Genomic DNA, 16,994 nt, shown 5'->3' on the forward strand with positions numbered 1-16,994 from the left:
ACAAGAAATGCAATTAACTTTTACTGACATCAGTAAGGAGCAAGAAGAAATTTCCCCAACGGGGTACTTCGCTTTAGTTGAAGACTCAAACGAAAATTTCAGGAGTCGGCCGACCGGCACTTGTGAACTGCTTCTGGCACCACATGGCAAGAAAAACTGATGTAATGGCGTCGGCTGCATGTTTTATACCAGACGACCTGATGTCATGGAAGAAGGAACAGCAACTGACACAGGACCCAAGTTTTTGTTAATCAGGCCGACTGAGGGCTACTGCAAGCAGAATACCCAAATGTGATGACTGCAACAGTGAAACACGAAGATCTGTATTATGTTCTTAGTGTTTCACTGTTGCAGTCATCACATTTGGGTAGATTCCCAAAGCTAAGGATGGGAGGAAGAATTTAGATAGCATTAGGACCAGCTATAAGGCCCTGCAAGACTGCAGTGGCAAAGCCAGCTCTGGATTTAGAGAAAATTGACAAATGGTAACGCTTGCTGTAAGTATGTATAGGCAGCAGCTTCTAGGATGTCCCTGGCAGGGACACCTCTGAGAAAGGCTGTACAGGTAGATGCAGCCCTGGTTGAATGTGGTCTTATCCCCTGTGGGATAGGTTTTCCATGGTGCTAATAGCAGAATTGAATGCAATGGCCTATCCATTTAGAAATTGTTTGCTTTGAAATGGCCTCCCCCCTCTGCCCCTGCAGCAAATGCCACGAGCAGCTGTTCAGATTTCCTGAGAGGTTTAGTCCTGTCCAAGTAAAAATCTAAGTTGTCTGTGCACATCTAAGGAGTGCAGTATACATTCCCCTTTGTTCTGTGGATTAGAAAAGAAGGTTGGCAAATGAATGGACTGATTAAGAACCACACTGGATACTACCTTGGGCATGAAGGAGAGATTGGTCCTGAGGGACACCCTGTCCGAATGAAAGATGATGAAAGGCTCCACTGCCATAAGGGCCTGTAATTCAGACACCCTTCTTGCTGAAGTGATAGCTAAAAGGAAGGCTGCTTTCCAAGAAAGGAATTTCAATTCTGCATTTGCAGCTTGCTCAAAAGGTGGTAGAGTGAGTTTTTCCAATACAAAGTTAAGGTCCCAGGCTGGAGTTGGGGCTCTCCTGGGTGGTATTAAGTTTTTGGCCCCACTGAGGAAAGTACAGTTTTGTACCTACCATAAATGTAGATGTTCGAGTGCTAATACAGCTGCAGTAATCACAGATGGGTTTTCTGCCGTCAGGCGGTCCCTCGGTCGGCCAAATTCCAAACTCTTGGTCCGGCATCGGTTGTCGTCGCTTTCTCTTCTGACGTCAGTGAGGCCAGAGTATATAAGACACAGCCGACGCCATGTTCTTCAGTCTTTCTTGCCCCAGATGTCAGGTGCCCCCAGAAGGAAGGCAATACATAAATTATATTACATTACTTGTATATACATATAAGCATAATCCAAAATCAGTGGTAGCAAGCAAATTAACCATAGAAGGATAACCCAGTCAGGTTGTATGAAGAGGTTGTTAGGCCCCATGCCTTTACCAAGTGGGGAAGGAGGGAGGGAAACCTGTACTGCAGCTGTATTAGCACTCTAACATCTACATTTATGGTAGGTACAAAACTGTACTATGTTCATCGTGCATACAGCTGCAGTAATCACAGATGGGTAGAGTCCCAAAGCTACGCACCGGGTGGTAGGTACTAGGAGGAACTGGGTTGAGCCAGAATGCCCTGCAAAACAGCAGTGGCAAAGCCTGCTCTTGTTCTGGAATATAAAGGCAGGTGGTTGTGAAGGTATGTACAGAACTCCAAGTGGCTGCCTCCAAAATATCTTTGGTAGGAACTCCTCTGAGGAAGGCTGTAGAGGTAGCTGTGGCCCTGGTGGAGTGTGATCTGTTACCTGTAGGAACAGATTTCCCATGATAGGAATAACAAAACCGTATGCAGTGGCCTATCCACTTTGAAATAGTCTGCTTGGAAACTGGCTTCCCTTGAGCCCCTACAGTATAGGACACAAAGAGTTGTTCTGATTTCCTGAAGGACTTTGTTATGTCCAAATAGTAACGTAGCTGTCTATGGATGTCTAAGGAATGTAGCAACCTTTCCCCTTTGTTTTGAGGATTGTGGTAAAAGGTAGGAAGGTGTATGGCCTGATTTAAAGCCACCCTGGATACTACTTTAGGCATAAATGATGGATTGGTACGAAGGGAAACCCTATCCTGATGGAAAATGAGAAAGGGCTGCACCACCATGAGGGCCTGTAGCTCTGAAACTCTCCGAGCTGAAGTGATAGCCAGAAGGAAGGCAGTTTTCCAGGACAAATATTGTAAATCTGTTGAAGCAGCTGGTTCAAAAGGAGGCAATGTTAATTTTTCTAATATGTAATTGTGATCCCAGGTTGGTATTGGTTGTTTCCTTGGTGGTCTTATATTCTTAGCCCCTCTGAGGAACTGTCGTAAGAGTGGGTGTGAAAATAGAGGAGGATCCGTGTTGAATTCTGCAGAAATGGCTGAGGCATGGATTTTTATGGAAGAAAATGAAAGTCCACTGTTCAGCAGCCCAGCTAGATAGTTTAATATCTGAGGCAAGTTCAGTTTTCTAGGGTCCTGGCCTTTTTTCTCATTCCAAACACAAAACCGCTTCCATTTTGCGGAGTAAGCTTTTCTAGTAGATGGCCTTCTGGCCTCCAAAATGACATCCTGCACCTCCTTGGAGAGTAGGGTCTGTTGTGGTGTTAAGGAATTTTCCATGCAGCGAGATTGTTTTCAGCTGACTGTGAAGAGTTTTGTAGCTGTGCTGAGTCAGCAGAAGAGGCATTAGAGGCAGGGACCAAGGAGGAGTATGTGTTAGGCTCCTCAGTAGTGGGTACCAGTGTTGCCTTGGCCAATCTGGAGCAATCAGTATCATCTTCGGTCTGTCTGCTCTTGCTTTCAGAAGCACCTTGGGCAGAAGAGGCAGAGGTGGGAATGCGTAAACTGTCCATGCTGTCCAACTGAATGAAAGGGCGTCCACTCTCCAGGCCTTTGGATGAAAGGTCCTCGAACAAAACCTTTCCAATTGATGATTCCTGTGGGAGGCAAAAAGATCTATGTCTGGCCTCCCCCATGCTTGGATTATTTCTGTAAACACCTGAGGATGTAACTTCCATTTGTGTGGATCTGTCATATTTCTGCTTAAATTGTCTGCAGGCGTGTTTTCCAATCCTGGCAGGTACTGTGCTTGAAGTTCGATTTGCCATTCCAGAGCCAAGTTCCAAAGAGTCATGGCTAGTCTGCACAAGGGGTATGAATGTGTTCCTCCTTGTTTGTTTATGTACCACATTTACTGATAAGAACAGACAACACCACAGTATATTCCTGGATGCAGGAAGTCCTTGAAAGCTGTAATTGCATTTATTACTGCTAGCATTTCTTTTTGATTGATGTGAAGGTGCTTTTCCTTTTGGGACCATTTGCCCTGGATGCACCTGTCCATCATGTGTGCCCCCCAGGCGTAATCTGAGGCATCTGTTGTGATAACTTGCTTTGCTTGAGGCTTGCAGAATGGGAGGCCTGTGTTTGCTTGGCATGCTTGGGCCCACCATAGACATTCCTTTTGCAAACATGGGATTATTGGTATTATTGTTTCCAAACTTTGACTGTGTTGAGACCATAGGTTTTTTAGGTACCATTGAAGTTTCCTCATATGCAGCTTTGCACATGGGATTAAAAGAATGCAAGATGCCATGAATCCCACAGCCTGCAGGATTTTCCTTGCAGTAAGCCTGGTACTTTTTGCTAGTATTTTGAATTACTGAGATAGTTGCCCCTGTTTTTCTGGCGTAAGGTAGGCCATCTGGGTGTTTGTGTCCAAGTTGGCACCCAGGAAAGTTATTTTCTGAGATGGTGTTAGCCTTGATTTCTCTTTGTTGATTGTGTATCCCAGAGAATGCAGTAACCGTGTCACATATGCCAGATGTTCCAGAAGTGTTTGCTGTCCGCTTGGATCAGGCAGTCGTCCAGATAAGGGTAAATTTGTATCCCTTGAAGTCTGCAGTAGGCAATTACTGATGCCAGGCACTTTGTGAATACTCTGGGCACAGTAGATAAGCCAAAGGGCAATGCAGAGAATTGATAGTGGATTGAACCTGCAAGAAATCTGAGGTATCTTCTGCAGCTTTGTCTGATTGGGACATGCAGGTATGCCTCCTTGAGGTCCAATGTTACCAGCCAAAACTCCTTGCCCAGCATGGGAAGAAGTTGCTGTAATGTGAGCATCTTGAATTTTGGTACTAGTAGAAATGTGTTTAGGATGGATAAGTCCAAAATCGGTCTCCAGTCGGTTCCTTTCCTTGGTACCAGAAAAAGTCTTGAATAAAAACCTTGACCTTGTTCGTGAGTAGGTACCTCTTGAATAGCTCTCATGCTTATGAGCTTTGAAATTTGTAGTTGTGCCTCTGCCCTTTATTCTGTGGCAGGTTTGGCATGCCTCATTTTTGGAAGAGTGTGAAATTGAAATTTGTAACCTCTGCTTATAATGTCCAGGATCCATTTGTCCGTTGTGACAATATGCCAATTGTCTGCAAATAATGCTAGCTTTCCTCCCAAAGGTGCTGCCAGCTGAGACATGCTTGGCATGGAAATGAGGGAGTCATTGGGTTTGCTTCCTGTATTGTTGAGCACTGTCCTCGCCACCTCTTGGTGCTGGAGTTTGCCATTGTCGGCCTCTATATGATCCTTGTGATTGCCCTCTGCCCCTTGTGCGTCTGTATATACCTCTTTGGGGCTTGTCAGTGGCTGGAAAGGACCAGTTTTTTGAAGGCCAATTTCTGCTAAAACGTGGTGGTTGGACCTGTAAAAAGGCTTTGACAGTTTGCATAGATTTGTCTTTTTCTTCCATTTTCTGTAGTATCTCCTCAGCATTAGTACCAAACAGCACATCCTTTTGTAAAGGAGCATCTAGAAGTTTAGCTTTCACATGATCAGGCAAGTTTTGTTCTCTAAGCCAGGCACGTCTGCGAATGACTGATCCTTTAACAGCCGCTCTACTTGAGGCCTCTAGGGCATCATAACCACATTGTAAAGTGTGTTTACCCACCTGCTCTGCACTATGCATCATATCCTGTAACTCCTTCAAATCTGGTTGTTCAGGTTGAGACATTTTATTCCTTAATTGAGATAACAGGAACTGTTGATATTTAAGCATATGAAACTGACAATTTAAGGCCCTCATGGCTAGGGTGGCCGAGGTATATACCTTTTTTCCCCACCTTTCTAAAGATCTAGACTCTCTTTCTGCAGGAAGTGGATTCTTGGCAGTGGAGGCCTTCAATCCCTTGGGGCCTTGTGAAATGGTTTTAGGGTCAGCATTATGGCTTTTGAAGAGAAATTGGTGAGAGTTAGGTACTCTGTAGTACCTATCAGGTTTGACTGGTGCAGGAGGCAGAGAATCCGGGTTGAGGCAAGCCTCCGAATACAGAGGTCTGTGTTGAGGTAACAAAAGAAATTCCCTAAGTCTTTTCTTGGAATCTGAAAAGTCTTGGCCTTCCCAATGGAAGTGTTCCCTCAAGGTGTGCAAGGTTTCCCCAAAGGAAAAATCCTCAGGAGGGGATACAGAAGGGATGGACTGCTCTGCATCCGAATCCTCAAGAGGGGAGTAAGAGTGTTCCTCTACATCAGAATGTTCTGATAAAATGGATCCCTGATCAGAAGGAGAATCTTCCTCCACTCTGGGTCTCTTGTCTGGGGGGGGGGGGGGGGGTTGAGAACCTCTGATAAGAGTAATTAAATCCTCAGCCATTTTTAGCATCTGTTTTTTAGGCATGGGACCTGGAGATGGGCCCTGTGCAACAGGCCTCTTGGGATGTCTGGCTGCTTTGGATTTAGTAAAGGCCTTAATAGAAAAAGAAGATGTGGGTCTAAAGACACCATGGGTGGAGGTGGACCTGTCCACATTAGTAGGCTCAAGATTAGCAAAGGCTTCGGTTGTAGTCTGGGCAAGGGCCGAGGACCCAGCGGTCTCGGGTACAGAAGACACCGCCAAAGGAGTGTTGTCGGTAGTCAGGGACTGCAAAGGCGTCTCGCTGAGAACCGGACCACGTGTAGCCTGTTTTGGCGTGGTGTCGGCGGGGACCGCGGGCCTCACGTGTCTGTCTTTGTCCTTACGTTTTTTCGACAAAACGGTAGTCGGAGTGTCCGACATTTTATAATCAAAAGCTTTACCAAAATAGTGTTGGGCGAACTCCGCCCGACGCTTAATAGTGCATTTATTGAAGGTAGCGCAAAAGCGACAGCCCGAGTCGTGGTCTGGGCCTAAACAAGGTATGCAGAGGGAATGGAAATTCTTATGCAGTATTTGCTTCCCACAAGAAATACAATTATTAACTTTTTCTGACATCGGTCTGAGGCAAGAAAAGTTTTCCCAACGGGGGTACTTAGCTTTAATGAAGACTTCGGTTCCAAATTTTCCATAATTCAGGAGCTGGCCGACCTGCACCTGCGAACTGCTTCTCCTTCGGGCACCGCGCGGCAAAAAAGACTGAAGAACATGGCGTCGGCTGTGTCTTATATACTCTGGCCTCACTGACGTCAGAAGAGAAAGCGACGACAACAGACGCCGGACCAAGACTTTGGAATTCGGCCGACCGAGGGACCGCCTGACGGCAGAAAACCCATCTGTGATTACTGCAGCTGTATGCACGATGAACATCAGGAGGTATAGCCAAAGGCATATGTTGATGAAGAAAATCCCTAAGCCTTTTTAGATTCAGAAAAATCCTGACTTTCCCAGTAGAAATGCCCCCATAGTTTCCCCAAAAGAAAAATCCTCCGGGAGAGAAGCAGAAGGAATGGAATCCTCTGCATCAGAGTCCTCATAAGTAGGAATAAACAAATCCTGTTCATTAGAAGAGTCAGAAGAAATAGAATCCTGGTCAGAAGAGTCGTACTCAATGTCTTGCCTAGGCCTCTTTGAAGGGGGGGGGGGGTTGACTACCCCCAGATTAGAGTAATTAAATTTTCAGCCATTTTGATCACTTGTTTTTTAGCCATAGGGGCCTGCACATGTGGCCTAGGTGTCAGTTTTTTTAGACATAGTTGAGTTTTTGGCCTTAATATTGAAGATGGCGTCTGTTTAATATACAAATCTGTAGGCCTGAATACACCCTCAGAAACCAGTACCTGCACAGTAGCTCCGGACCCATCCAAGGTAGAGACATCCGCAGGTTCCATAATTGAAGCATCTTGCGGCATACCAGACTCCGAAAGGGTCTCAGTAGAGGCCTGCGAATCAGAAGTAGCAGGTATCGGAGGCTGCGAAAGCTCCTCACTGTGTACCGGCGAACTGGCGACTGGTTTAGGAGAAGCGTCATCGGCAGTTTTGGACCTCAATGGCCTCTCTCTATTTTTCTTTGCATTTTTTAGGTATTCCGGTAGTCTGATTGCTAACAGACGTCATTTCTGGTAATTAAACCGTGAACCAAAATATTTAGAAGCAAAAATGTACCAACGATGGAGTATGCGTTGATTAAATAAAGCACAGAACCGACAGCAATGTACATTGGGGTCAGGGCCTATTCAAGGAATACACTAGGAATACCGTACAAATGAAAGTCCTTATGAGGTATTTGCTTCCCATAAGTAATACAATTATTAACTTTTACTGACATCGGTAAGGAGCAAGAAAAAGTTTTCCCAACGGGGTACTCCGCTTTTTAGTTGAAGACTTTGGTTCTGAAACTCGAAAATAAAAATTTCAGGAGTCTGCCGACCAGCACTTGTGAACTGCTTCTGCTTCGGGCACCACGCGGCAAGAAAGACTGATGTAATGGCATCGGCTGCATGTTTTATACCCCCGACGACCTGACATCATGGAAGAAGGGACAGCAACCGGCGCAGGACAGAAGACTTTGTTAATCAGGCCGACTGAGGGCAACCTGCCAGCAGACTACCCAAATGTAATTACTGCAACAGTGAAACATGAACATCTGGGCATCAGGGGCTGCGAAAGTGCCTCATTGAGGACCTGAGAAAGTACAGTAGTGTACACTTGCCATAAATGTAGATGTTAGAGTGTATTCACATTGCAGTCATCACACTTGGGTTATCTGCCTGCAGGTAGTTCTCAGTGGGCCCAAATACCAGAGTCTTGGGATTTCTGCATTGGATGCGGTTGCCTCTCATGACGTCAATTCGTCAGGGGTATAAAACATACAGCCGATGCAATTACATCGATTTTTCTTGCCCCAGATGTCAGGAGCCCACAAAATAAGAACCAATTACATGGTATGGAACACCTCCAGTAAAAAGTAAATACCACTGCCATAAGATATGGCCAAATAAGAGGATATGAAGTATAGAAAAGTCAGGGTGCTGGAGGAAGGGTAACCAGGACTGCAACAGGGAATACACTAACATCTACATTTATGGTAAGTGTACACACAACTGTACTATGTTCTTCGTGTTTCACTGTTGCAGTTATCACACTTGGATTGATTCCCAAAGCTGAGGAAGGGTGTAGGCAGTCAATACATATTAGGGCTGGCTAGCAGGCCTTGTAAGACTGCTGTAGCAAATCCAGCTCTGGATTTAGGAGAGAGGCAAGTGGTAATGCTTGGTGAAGGTGTGCACTGAACACCAGGTTGCAGCTTCCAGGATGTCCTTGGTAGGGACTTCCCTGAGAAATGCTGCAGAGGTCAAGGTGGAAGTGGAATGGGTACTGATCCCCTGTGTGGTAGGTTTTCCATTGTGCTTGTAACAGAAATGGATGCAGTGTGCTATCCATTTGGAGATGGTTTGCTTTGAAATGGCCTTGTCCTCTGCCCCTGTAGCAAAGCTGACTAGAAACTGGTCTGATTTTCTGAACGGTTTGGTCCTGTCAAGGTAGAACCTAAGCTGTCTGTGCATGTCCAAGGAGTGCAGGATCCTTTTCCCTTTATTCAGAGGATTAGGAAAAAATGCTGGTAAATGGATAGATTGGTTTAGAGCCACACTGGATACCACCTTGGGCATAAATGATGGGTTAGCCTGAAGGAAACCCTGTCCGCAAGGAAGATAATGAAGGGTTCCACAGCCATAAGGGCCTGTAACTCAAACACTTCTTGGTAGAAGTAAGGCCGTTTTCCATGAGAGGAATTTTAACTCTGCTGTAGCAGCAGGCTCAAAAGGGGGAAGAGTGAGCTTCTCTAGTACAAAGTTAAGGTCCCAGGCAGGAGTGGGAGCTCTCGGGGGTCTTGCATTGTTAGCTCCTCTCAGGAACTGTTTGACCAGACGGTGAGAGAGGAGGGATGGGCTCAGTATTGTAATGAGCTGAGATGGCAGAGGCATGGATCTTAATGAATGAGAAGGATAGGCCTTTGTGGAGCAGCTCTGCTAGATAATCTAAGATTCTGGGTAAGGTGGGCACGGCTGTCTCTTTTCCCTGAGACTGGCTCCAAGAACAGTATCTTTTCCACTTTTCTGAATAGGATTTCCTAGTACTAAGCCTCCTGGATGACATCCAGCACCTGTTTACTGAGGGGTGCTGGTGATGTATTCAGGGAATAAGCCAGGCTGCTAGGTTCAGGGTTTGCAGCAGAGGATGCAAAATCTGGCCCTCCTGCTGGGACAGCAGAGAGGGGGTCTGATACAGGTGCCAGGGTGGCACTGTTGTCAGACTGCGTAAAAGTGGGTACCAGTGCTGGCATGGCCAGTCTAGTACAATAAGGATTGTCCTTGGCCTGTCCTGTTTGATCTTGAGTAGTACTTTCGAGAGTAGGGGCAGAGGAGGAAAAGCACAGATTGAGAGATTTTCCCATGTAAAAGATAGGGCATTCACTTTCCATGCTTGGCTGTGGGGAGTTCCAGTGCAAAATTAGCTCAATTGATGGTTCTGGGGGGGGGGGGGGAGCAAAGAGGTCCACCTCTGGTGTCCCCACCTGTGGATTGGAAGCTTGAATGAATTGGGTTCCAGTTTCCACTCGTGTGGGTCCATTACATTTCTGCTCAAGTCTGCCAGTGAATTTTGTTTGCCTGGCAAGAATTGAGCTTGCAGGTGCACTTTGCTGCTCAAGGCTGTGTTCCACAGAGCCATGGCTAACCTGCAGAGTGGGTAGGAATGAGTTCCCCCTTGTCTATGTACCACATGACTGTGGTGTTGTCTGTTTTAATCAAGAGTTGTCCTGGAAGGATAAGGAATTTGAAGGCTGTTAGTGCATTCTGTACAGCTAACATTTTTTTTTTGCTTGATATGCAGTTGCATTTGTCCTGGGCTCCATTTGCCTTGAATGCTTTTGCCTGACACGTGAGCCCCCCATGCATAGTCTGATGCATCTGTTGTCAGGGTTTAGGCAGCAGGGGGTAGAGTGAAAGGGAGTCCCTTGTTGTGGTTGCAGGCCTCTGCCCAACAAAGGAACTCTGTACTTAGGCAAGGAATGATCAGAATCAATGTTTCTAGGTCCTGAGAATGTTGACACCAGAAACGTTTTAAGTACCACTGAAGTTTCTTCATATGCAGTCTTGCATATGGAATTAGGAGAATGCATAAGGCCATGAACTCTAGAGCTTGTAGTATTTTTCTTGCAGATAGCTGGGTTTGGGTGGCCAGTAGTATGAAGTACTTTTTCAAATAAACCTGCTTTTCTGGAGTGAGGAATGCCATCTGGGAAGGTATGTTCAAGCTTGCTCCCAGGAATACAATTTCTTGGCTGGGTACCAAATGTGATTTCTTTTCGTTGATGGTATACCCCAGAGAAGTTAGTAGTCTCTTTACAAATGTCAGGTGCTGAAGTAGCAATTCCTGACTGCCCACCGGAATCAGGCAATCTTCCAAGTATGGGTAAATTTGAATGTTTCTCTGCCTGCAGTATGCAATGGCTGGAGCCAGGCACTTTGTGAATACCCTAGGCACAGTAGATAAGCCAAAGGGAAGTGCAGAGACCTGATAGTGCATAGAACCTGCACTGAAAAGTACAGTTTTGTACCTACCATAAATGTAGATGTTAGAGTGTAAACACTGCTGCAGTCATTACACTTGGGTTATCCTGCCGTCAGGCGGTCCCGCAGTTGGCCAGAGTTCCAAAGTCTTGGTCCAGCGTCTGTTGCTGTCGCCTCCTCCCTGACGTCAGTGCGACAGGGGTATATAAGATGCAGCCGATGCCATTTTCTTCAGTTTTTCTTGCCCCAGATGTTGGGTGCCCCCAAATAGGTAGACAATACAAATTGCTAGTAAAAAATACAAAAGTAAAGCAAACAACCATTTTTAGTTACCAGCAAATACTCCCCATAGGTAATAAAGGGTAGATGCCCTTGGTAAACACCAGAAAGTAAGAGGGGAAGGAGGGAGGGTAACCTGGACTGCAGCAGTGTTTACACTCTACTATCTACATTTATGGTAGGTACAAAGCTGTACTATTGTTCATCGTGTTACACTGCTGCAGTCATTACACTTGGGTGGAATCCCAAAGCTGAGGTAGGGAGGCTGTATCTATAAGGCATTAGGGGTGGCTATAAGGCCTGGCAGTACAGCAGTGGCGAAGCCAGCTCTGCATTTGGAGTATAAAGGCAAATGGTAATGTTTGGTGAAGGTATGCACAGAACTCCATGTTGCTGCTTCCAAAATATCCTTGGTAGGTACTCCTCTGAGGTAGGCAGTTGAAGTGGCTGTTGCCCTGGTGGAGTAAGATAGTACAGTTTTGTACCTACCATAAATGTAGATGTTCGAGTGCTAATACAGCTGCAGTCATAACAGATGGGTTCTCCTGCCGTCAGGCGGGTCCTTGGTCGGCCGAATTCCAAAGTCTAGGTCCGGCGTCGGTTGTCATCGCTTCTTCCCTGATGTCAGTGCGACAGGGGTATAAAAGAACCAGCCAACGCCATTTTCTTCAGTTTTTCTTGCCCCAGATGTCAGGTGCCCCCAGAAGGAAGGCAATACATAAATTTGTGTAAAAAGCACTGCAATATAATCAAAATACAGTAGTTGCAAGCAAATACACCATAAATGAATACCCCAATCAGGTTGTATGAGGATGTGTTAGCCTATAGGCCTGTCCCAAGAGGGGAAGGAGGGAGGGAAACCTGGAATGCAGCTGTATTAGCACTCAACATCTACATTTATGGTAGGTACAAAACTGTACTATGTTCATCGTGCATACAGCTGCAGTCATAACAGATGGGTAGAATCCCAAAGCTAAGAAAGGGGTGGTAGGCACTAGGTGGAACTAGGAGGAGCCCGGATGCCCTGCAAGACTGCAGTGGCAAAGCCTGCTCTAGTTTTGGAGTATAATGGTAGGTGGTAGTGCTTGGAGAAGGTATGCACAGAACTCCAAGTGGCTGCTTCCAAAATATCTTTGGTAGGAACTCCTCTGAGGAAAGCTGCAGACGTAGCTGTGGCCCTTGTGGAGTGAGATCTGATGCCTGTAGGTACAGTTTTGCCATGAAAAGAATAGCAAAAGTGTATGCAGTGGGCTATCCATTTTGAGATTGTCTGTTTCAAAATTGGCTTTCCTTGAGCTCCTACAGCATAGGACACAAAGAGCTGTTCTGATTTTCTGAAAGGCTTTGTTCTGTCCAGATAATAACGTAGTTGTCTGTGGATGTCCAAGGAATGTAGTAATCTCTCCCCTTTGTTTTGAGGATTAGGATAAAAGGTAGGTAAGTGTATGGCCTGATTCAAAGCTACCCTGGATACCACTTTAGTCATAAAGGACGGGTTGGTTCGTAAGGAAACTGTCCTGATGGAAGATGATAAAAGGCTGCACAGCCATGAGAGCTTGTAGTTCTGAAACTCTACGAGCTGAGGTAATAGCCAGAAGGAAAGCTGTTTTCCAGGACAAATATTTCAAATCTGATGAGGCAGCTGGCTCAAAGGGAGGCAAGGTCCGTTTTTCCAGAATGAAATTGAGATCCCAAGCAGGTATTGGTTGTTTTCTTGGGGGTCTTAGATTCTTAGCCCCTCTGAGGAACTGTCTTAAGAGAGGGTGAGAGAATAAGGGTGGATTCAGTGTTGTATTCTGCAGAAATGGCTGAGGCATGGATTTTGATGGAGGAGAATGAAAGTCCACTGCTTAGCAGCTGAGCTAAATACTGTAGTATTTGAGGTAAATTCAGTTTTCCAGGATCCTGGCCCTTTTTCTCATTCCAGACACAAAACAGTTTCCATTTTGCGGAGTACGCTTTTCTAGTTGAAGGCCTTCTGGCCTCCAAAATGACATCCTGCACCTCCTTGGAGAGTAGGGTCTGTTGTGATGCTAAGGAATCTTCCATGCTGCTAGGTTGAGTGTTTCTAGCTGGCTGTGAAGAGTTTTGAAGCTGTGCTGAGTCAGAAGAAGAGGCATTAGTGGCAGGGTCCATGGTGGGGATTGCGTCAGGCTCCTCAGGAGTGGGTACCAGTGTTGTCTTGGCCAGTCCGGAGCAATGAGAATCATCTTTGGTCTGTCTGCTCTGGTTTTCAATACAACTTTGGGCAGCAGAGGAAGAGGTGGAAAGGCATAAACTGTCATTGATGCCCAACTGAAAGAGAGCGTCCACTCTCCAGGCCTTTGGATGGAAAATCCTTGAGCAGAATTTTGTCAATTGGTGATTTTTGTGGGAGGCAAAGAGATCTATGTCTGGCCTTACCCATGCTTGGATTATTTCTGTAAAAACTTTTGGATGCAACTTCCATTCGTGTGGATCTGTCATATTTCTGCTTAGGCTGTCTGCCAGCGTGTTTTCCTTGCCTGGCAAGTACTGTGCTTGTAGTTTGATGTGCAAGTCCATGGCCATGTTCCAGAGTGACATGGCCAGTCTGCATAGGGGGTATGAATGTGTTCCTCTCTGTTTATGTACCACATAACTGTGGTGTTGTCCGTTCTTATCAATAGTTGACCTGGTTGCAGAAGGTCCTTTAAAGCTATAATAGCATTTATTACTGCTAGCATTTCCTTTTGATTGATGTGAAGGTGCTTTTCTTTGTGGGACCATTTGCCCTGAATGCACCGATCTGTCATGTGTGCCCCCCAAGCGTAGTCCGAGGCGTCTGTTGTGATGACTTGATTTGCTTGAGGCTTGCTGAATGGAAGACCTGTGTTTGTTTGGCATGCTTGAGCCCACCACAGAAATTCCTTTTGCAGACATGGAATCAGTGGTATTATTGTTTCCAAACTGTGGCTGTGTTGAGACCATATGTTTTTCAGGTACCATTGAAGTTTCCTCATATGCAGCTTTGCACATTGGATTAGTAAGATGCAAGATGCCATGAATCCCAGAGCCTGCAGGATTTTCCTTGCAGTCAGCCTGGTGCAATTTGCTAGTGCTCTGAAGTATTGAGTTAGTTGCCCCTGCTTCTCTGGTGTGAGGTAGGCCATCTGGGTGTTTGTGTCCAAGTTGGCACCCAGGAAAATTATCTTCCAAGAGGGCATTAGTCTTGATTTCTTTTTGTTGACTGTGTATCCCAGAGAGCTCAACAACATTATTACATAAGCCAGATGTTTCAGAAGAATGTGCTTGCTGTCCGCTTGGATCAGGCAGTCGTCCAAATAAGGGTATATTTGTATCCCTTGAAGTCTGCAGTAGGCAATTACTGATGCCAGGCATTTCCTGAATACTCTGGGCGCAGTAGATAAGCCAAAGGGCAATGCAGAGAATTGATAATGGGTTGAACCTGCAAGAAATCTGAGGTATCGTCTGCAATCTTGTCTGATTGGGACATGCAGGTATGCCTCCTTGAGGTCCAATGTTACCAGCCAAGACTCCTTGCCCAGCATGGGAAGGAGGTGCTGTAGAGTGAGCATCTTGAATTTTGGTACGAGTAGAAATGTTTTTAGGATGGACAGGTCCAAAATAGGTCTCCAATCCTTTCCCTTCCTTGGTACCAGGAATAGCCTGGAATAAAAACCTTGACCTTGTTCGTGCGTAGGTACCTCTTGAATAGCTTTAATGTCTATGAGATCTGTAATTTGCCTTTGTGCCTCTGCCCTTTGATTGTGTGGCAGGTTTGGCATGCCTCTCATTTTTGGAAGGGTGTGAAAATGGAATCTGTAGCCTCTGTTTATAATGTCCAGGATCCATTTGTCTTTTGTGACAATATGCCAATTCTTTGAAAATAATGCCAGCTTTCCTCCTAAGGGGGCTGCCATTTGAGTCTTGCTTGGCATGCAAAGGAGAAAGTGATTGGGCTTGCTTTCTGAATGATTGCGAGTTATCCTCACCACCTCTTTGTGTAGGAGCTTGCCATTGTCTGCCTCTAAACTATCCTTGGGATTGTCCTCTGCCCCTCGGGCGCCTGTATCTACCTCTTTGGGGTCTGTCCGTGGCTGGAAAGGACCAATGTTTGGAAGGCCAATTTCTACTGAAACGTGGGGGTTGTACATGTAGAAAATCTTTCACAGTTTGCATTGATTTAGCCTTTTCCTCCATTTTCCTTAATACCTCCTCAGCATTAGCACCAAATAATACATCCTTTTGAAGAGGGGCATCTAGTAATTTAGCTTTGACATGATCAGGCAAGGTTTGTTCCTTGAGCCAGGCATGTCTACGTATGACTGAGCCTGTAACAGCAGCTGTACATGAGGCCTCTAGAGCATCAAAACCACATTGTAAGGTATGCTTACCCACTTGTTCTGCACTATGCATCAAATCCTGCAACTCCTTCAAGTCTGGTTGTTCAGGTTGTGACATTTTACTTTTCAATTGTGATAACAAAAACTGTTGGTATTTTAGCATATGGAACTGACAGTTTAAGGCCCTCATGGTTAAGGTAGCAGAGGTATATACCTTTTTTCCCCACCTTTCTAAGGATCTGGAATCTCTCTCGGAAGGTAAAGGATTTTTAGCAGTGGAGGCCTTAATTCCCTTGGGGCCCTGTGAGATGGTTTCTGGGTCAGCAGCATGACTTTTGTATAGAAATTGGTGTGAGTCAGGAACCCTGTAGTACCTGTCAGGCTTAACTGGGGCTGGAGGCAGAGAGTCTGGGTTAAGGCAGGCCTCCGAGTAAACCTCATCTAGGATGTCCAAGACAGGAGGTATAGCCAGAGGCATGTGCTGAGGTAGTAAGAGAAATTCCCTAAGCCTTTTCTTGGAATCTGAATAATCTTGGCCTTCCCAGTGGAAGTGTTCCCTTAAAGTATGCAAAGTTTCCCCAAATGAGTAATCCTCTGGGGGGGGGGGGTACAGAAGAAATGGACTCCTCCGCATCAGAGTCTTCAAAAGGGGAGTAAAAATGTTCCTGATCAGAGTGCTCTGAAATAATGGAGCCCTGATCAGAGGTGGGGGATTCTTCCTCCACTCTGGGCCTTTTGTCCGGTGGGGGTTGAGAACCCCTGATAAGAGTAATTAAATCCTCAGCCATTTTAAGCATCTGCTTTTTAGGCATGGAGCCTGGAGATGGGCCCTGTGTAGCTTGTCTCAGAGTGCATGGCTGCTTTAGACTTAGTGAAAGCCTTGATGGAGAAAGAAGAGGAAGGTCTGAAGACACCTTGAGTGGAGGTAGACCTGTCCACATTTTGAGGTTCAACGCCGAGAGTGGCTTCAGTATCTGTAGTCGGGGTGTGGGTAGAGGAGCCTGCGACCTTGGGCACAGGAGACACCGCCAATGAAGTGTCATCGGTAGTCAGGGGCTGCATAGGCGCCTCGCTGAGAACCGGACCACGTGTAGTCGGCTTTGGCGTGGTGTCGGTAGAGGCCGCGGACCTCTTGTGTCGGTCCTTATTCTTTGCGTTTTTTAGACAAAAATGGAGTCTGAGTATCCGACGACATAATATAATTAAATGTTTTTCCAAAATAATGCTGGGCGAACTCCGCCCGACGCTTAATGGTGCGTTTGTTAAATGTAGCACAAAAGCGACAGACCGAGACGTCGTGGTCTGGGCCTAAACAAGGTATACAGAGGGAATGGAAATCCTTATGCGGTATTTGCTTCCCACATGAAATACAATTATTAACTTTGTCTGACATCGGTCTGAGGCAAGAAAAGTTTCCCCAACGGGGTACTTAGCTTTCAAGAAGACTTCAGTTTCAAAATTTTCTTAATTTCAGGAGCTGGCCGACAGGCACTTGCGAACTGCTTCTGCTTCGGG

Source organism: Protopterus annectens, chromosome 1.part0 (assembly GCF_019279795.1).
Source record: "Protopterus annectens isolate FY-2018-M chromosome 1.part0, PAN1.0, whole genome shotgun sequence".
Lineage (NCBI taxonomy): Eukaryota > Metazoa > Chordata > Ceratodontiformes > Protopteridae > Protopterus > Protopterus annectens.